Below are 6,000 nucleotides of genomic sequence, written 5' to 3' on the forward strand. Positions count from 1 at the left end.
AATAAAGAATCTACTGTATATGTGTAATAATAAGGTGATCTGCTTAAAACTCCAACCCCTCTGCATAGATTCATTAATTCCAGTCCTGATTAACAGGGGTCCCTGCTAGCCCTTCCCAAGACGCCCAGGGTTTTTTTCCTGCTTTTTGCCCTGCAAATATTAAGCGATCGTTTTATGAGCAGATGATCTTTCATTTCTTAATCCTTTATTTTTATAAATACAAAACAAGTGCTGTTTTAATTGCATCGGGGGGAAAATCGTAAGAGCAAGCGAGCGTTCCTGGAAGGTTACAATTTTAGGGGATTCTTTTGCCACAAGGTTGCAAACGCGAAGTGCTGATATTCCAAGATCTTTACCTTGTTAAATCTTCAGCAGAAAAAAATAATCTCTATAACATTCTGACAATTAGTAAATTTCCCAAGAACAACCTTTTAAAACTGTTATAAAATTTCCAAACACAGAAGCTGCATTACTTTTAAATTGATTAATAAACTCTATTTTCTCAACGTTTTCAGAACTTTACGTTTGAATGCATAGAACTGAGAAACCCACTTAAGAAACTTGCGCTCGGGAAGGTAAATTCCTTTCTGTGTTTCGGTACTTCTAATGCAGTATTTAATTTCGCAACAACTACATTTAACATGCTAGCGCGATACTTTCGCCTTTTTCTAAACAGATTAATGTTAATTCCTCATCAAGTTTAAAAATGCTAGTTCCATTGTGTGTTACTAAGAATTGCATCCCTTTAGACAGTACATTTTTTGCTAATTCACATTTCCTGTGTACTGTAGGCAACATCTACATTGTCAAAACAGATAATGTTGTAAAATCTGTTAAAATACAATGTGAATTGAAATGACAGAAAATTTTGGGTTCCATATGCTTCCTCCAACTTTTCCGCTGTCCACATTTGCCTTGAGACAGTGGATTGTTTGAGAGGGGATTTTTTTTAAAAAAAGGGGGAAAAGCATTGCAAAGAACAGAATTCAGAAATAAATATATCAGGCAAATTTACTGGTAGCAGGAACAGAGAAATCTGGGGAAACACATACAGTTGCTTGTACGGGTTATCGTCAGAGATTCTCTTCTGCTACAATCGCTGGAATTGGAATTGAAAGTGTTTTAGTCACTGTATTGAGCGGATGTAACGGAATTTGTTGCGATCGATCGTCGATCTTTTGAACAGTTTTCAGGCTTGTTTGAGAGTTAATAAAATGAAATAAACCAACCGCACAAATAAAAGCCAAGTTTGAATACAATGTCGAATGCCGTTTGAATAACCAATATCAACAATTATCCACACTGTTCTGTAATTATATAAAACCGCTGGATCAATAGCAGCTATATTTGCATTAAATGTATAATTTTCTACGTGTTATCAAATAAAAGACAGACAGCAAGCTACTGCGGCTCGCCCGTGGTGAATATAATTGGCAATGCATTATTGTTTTGCTATTTCTGTACGTATTTTCCCCAAATCAGCCCAGCTAAGTTCCTGTTAAGTGCTTTTTATCAGTGCTTATACCGATTTGAAAATCAGCAAATCTAATGCTGTGCGTGTTCTTCTCAATTCTTTGACAGAAGTACGCTTTGAGGAAGAATGTTTTCTTGTGTGACCTATTTACAGTGCATTATTATCCGCGGAAATATTCTGAGTTTGTCCTAATCAAGCTATACAGAGCAGGAAAATCTTGTCTTAAATCCATATTAAAGTGACCGATTGTTAGTTTCCCGCAAGCTTCCTATTCCTGTTTGTATATATCTATTTAGTTAATGCATTTCAATGTATGTATAATATGCCTTGATGAATAAAACATGAATTGCTAAGACAGAGGTTGTGTGTAGACAAAAAAACCCCTCAGATATTTGGGATTGCAGTCGCTCTTAAAGCGACATTGTGCTAGATTCTCTGGGCAGTCCAGGTCTGGGATTTCAGGACACCGCAGTGTTTGTTTGGGGTAGATCAGCGGGGCCTGGGGTCTCTCTGTCTCTCTTTCTCAGTTTTCCTTCTGGATGAAATGATAGTGGAGTTGAATGAATGAAGGATGGGTTGACGATAGTTGTGTCTGGCTGGGGTTTTGCAGGTGCAATGGCAGCGCCCTCTGATGTTCAACACTGACCGCCCTAAGCACTTCTCATCTCTACTTCCCAACCTCCTCCACACCCCTAGCTGTAAATACGTACATGCAGAAAACAACAAATCTAACATCTCATAAATACGCCTGAGTAGCTGAGCTATTACAAGGGCTTAGATTAGAACGGGGATGGGTACGGGTATGGGCAGGGAGAGAATAGATACATTTGATTACCGAAAAGACGCATCCAAATAGAAAAACAAATCTTTTGCTTCGAAATTATTTGCAATATATTTCCGTTAAAATAACTGTTGAAGTATCCCCTTTACCTAATCATTGTTTAATTTGTACGCTTGTCCCAACACATGCCGAAAGACTTAGATCGACAAATGTTTCCGTAACTTTCCAAAAATTCGTTTGAAAACCAAATACGCTTTTAATCCATGCTTAAGAAAACTCGTGTTGCGAACTGAAAACTATGTTCTACGTTTTCGAACAAAGTTAAAATTCTTGCGCTGTGCAGTTTCTTCGCCAGTACAATCCCGATTTCAGTTTGCGCGTTAAGGCGAGAAACGCTTAATTAATAAATAATCTGGATTTTATCATTTAGTGTAACCTTAGTTTTATTTTGTGAGTCTGTTTTTGATGAAGCCAACGAATATTTCGTCCAAACGGCACAACTGCATTCTTGATATTACGCCTGCGATTAAACAGTTTACTCAAGTTTAAATGCCCTCTAACACTTTCAACAATTTGACTTTGATGTTCTACATTAGTTACATCGAATATTAAAGCAGCAAATTACCGTTTGCATGTTACACAGCGAGGTATGGGAGCCAAGTGTTACCCCAAAGGGTATTTGTAAATTGCGAATTCACCGTTATTTTTGTGTGTGTATGTGTAAAGCTCAGTACAATAATAAATATTTGTGAGATAATCTAAAAAAAAGCCGACTAAGGTTTGTTTTTCCAAACTGATTGTTTTAGGCTTTGATGTCAACAAAACAATGTTGGCAATAAGATTACAATGGAAATAAACCGGCAGTGTGGAGCGCTGGTTCCCATTAAAAGCATGATATATGAAGCACATTTTAGCATTTCTGTCAAAAACAACGCTTCTTTCCTCAAATGAAAAAAGAATACATCTTATAAAACGTTTCTCCCGAAATAATTTATGCAAATCAAATTTAACAATTTCATCATGGAAAAAAGCACGCACCATGGCTGGCTTTTGTCAAAAAAACAGAATTGGGCGAAAATGAAACTTTGATGGATAACAAAGTCCTGTTTTTATTTCTCACTTTTAATCCGGGTACGCACTTTCCTAAGCAGCTAATACACAGAAATCGTCTTTATCCCAATTCACAACGTCCATAATTCCACTCCACAGGCAATGTGTATATTTCGAGGTTTGACAAACAACTCCACACCAGAATACAATAACATGCAAAAATCTTAACAGATTTCTACAAGGACTGCTAAGATTTGTACGAATAAATATTAACAGCATCATTCCATTCGGGTTTAAATGATAAGAGTTCGGTACTGGACAGTTAAACGCGTGGTCATTCCTAGTTTATATATCTTTTCAATATGAATGCAATCGACTGAACTATTTCAATGAGTTTGACCTGCGATGTAACGGCTTGTATTGATAGTGGACAGTGGAACTCCGACAGATATAGCGGACATTTGATTCGCTACAGGTCTTGAAGGTTGTTCCGAGTTTCCTTAGTGATGCTAATACATCGCAGTTTAATGTCCTGCTAGATATCATGAATACTATTGTTCTTACAGTCTGGCTTTATTTATGTTTTAGGAAGGGCCGCATTTGGAAAGCAAAACTAGCAGTGCAATAGACGATAAGGAATAGCTGCTCAGTCCAAAGGACTAGGCATTTGTAAAAGGATAGGTGTTTGGCTCATGCTCCACTCCCATGGCCACAGACAGAAAGCAACGCTTGATAACACGAGAAACAGACAACCGTGCACACTGGCGGAGACAGATACACACAGACACAAACTGGAGAGACCCCTTTGCGGTGCCATGTGATTCATGTCCACAAAACCCCTGTGTCCAATTCACGGACAGATTTTTCTAAATGTGTGATATGTACGCGTACAGTGTTCTGCATCATGCATTTAACATCTGTACTGTGCACATGTTATTAAATAGATGCATGATTAATTTTTAATCAAGGCGATAGATATCCCTAATAATCATTATTACTAATTTTATATTTAAAAATCCTAACGTTATCTACTAAATACCAAAAAAAAATTCCAGCCTTTCCCCAATTTTTCTTACTGCCATTGGGATGCAACGGTAGATGGGGAATCCTTCGACCGTGCCTTGCTTGTAACTGTTTTTTTGTATATATACAGGCTTCATGTTACTGTAGACAGGCCGTCAGCCACAAGTTCCCAATAGAGTTCAGCGTAAAACTTTCCTTTGTATACATCGTATCTCCTTCAGGCTTGGTAACTTAGAGATGCAAGGTTTATCATACAATCTGCTATTCTGCTAATTTTAATATTGTCTCCACTAATTATAAACAATGTCGCGCTGTTATTTATCGATATAACATTGCCAAATTAGTTTGGAACTCCTGCAATGTTTCCAATTACAGAAGCCTTGCTATTTGGTTACTGGTTTGAAGAGCCAGAAGAAAATGTGATGTCTAGGAATTTCCTATAATTTACAATCATTTTTCAATATGGTTATCATTTTATTTTGATGTGTATGTTTACCCTTCCAAAGGTTTAGTTTCGATGTATTATGTTTTAGAAACAGATGTGTCAGCTAATTTTCTTATTATATATGTTAAATCTCATATTCAGATAAAAAAATACACCATTCACGAAATTTATTGAACAAATATAATGATGCATAATTGCTCATATTTAGTACCAAACAGGGATTCTATATATTAAATCAGAATTAATAAATCGACAGTGCATTAAATATAACAAACAATATATTCGTTTCTTTTCCTTTTGCATTTCTAAGTAATATCAGGCTGCACTGATCTATTACCCTACGGATTGTTTTGATTTATTAAAATCATATGTCGACAGTCAAACTTCTTTTTTCTCCCCAACCCGCAATACAATATGTGGAACTACAGATATTTCGAAGTAAGCCAGTGCAACTTGAGTTCTAAATGCAAAATATTTGACTAAAGATTATTGGCAATGGTTTTACATACTGCAGTTTCCAAAGCACTGACTGGAGTTTGCTGACCTGTTGCCCTAAAGGTCTATGGCGTCGGTGGTTTCACGGCAGCGACTGAGAGGCTCAGAAAAGGGATTTTCCCTTCGCATCGACCTTGCAGCCAACCACCAGCTCACCTGAACACATCACGTGACCTCCAGGGACTGGGGCCTCGTGACGTTTCCCACTGACAGGTGACGTGCTTTCGATTGGGAAGGTTGTCAAAAAGGTGCTGTTTGCAAAGATTTGTGGGGATTGTAGTTCAGTACGTTGCTCCAGTCATATCCGACTGAGAGCACTTGCTTCTAAACAAACTACAAGATGCGGAGGACAAGGCACCTAATGCGTGGCCGGGAAGATGCACAATACTATTAGCATCTATCTAATCTCCGGCTGGAAATAAATGTCATTTACGCTCTGTATCAGTTATTTGCTACTTTTGCATTGACAGTTCATTCACTGCTCATTCATTACTTTACTGTTCTCATCATACCACCTAAACATATTGCTATACTTTGCTATTTGCATCACTGAGGTTTACCACCACTGCGCGGGGCATTAACTTTCATTAAACTACTTCGATGTATACATTCGAGACATTACAGGGACGAAGTCATGACTTTTAAGCACTGAATATTTGAAACGAAGAATCAAATATTGATAAAGTTAATCAAAAATACAGATCTTAATGTCAGAACGCACGGGGTATTTCA

The 6,000-nt window shown here is 37.4% G+C and overlaps 1 protein-coding gene across 1 annotated transcript in view; it reads right to left on the reverse strand.

The window, feature by feature from the left end:
• The window catches only part of zfhx3b (zinc finger homeobox 3b), a 499,602-nt gene extending 494,245 nt beyond the window's left edge, over positions 1–5,357 (reverse strand). Inside the window, exon 1 of the mRNA XM_048546438.2 lies at positions 5,283–5,357. The gene's annotated coding sequence lies outside the window, so the exon portion shown is untranslated. The remainder of the gene's footprint in view (positions 1–5,282) is intronic.
• Positions 5,358–6,000: the final 643 nt, after the last annotated feature.

This window comes from Stegostoma tigrinum, chromosome 16 (genome assembly GCF_030684315.1).
Source record: "Stegostoma tigrinum isolate sSteTig4 chromosome 16, sSteTig4.hap1, whole genome shotgun sequence".
NCBI classification, from domain to species: Eukaryota; Metazoa; Chordata; class Chondrichthyes; order Orectolobiformes; family Stegostomatidae; genus Stegostoma; species Stegostoma tigrinum.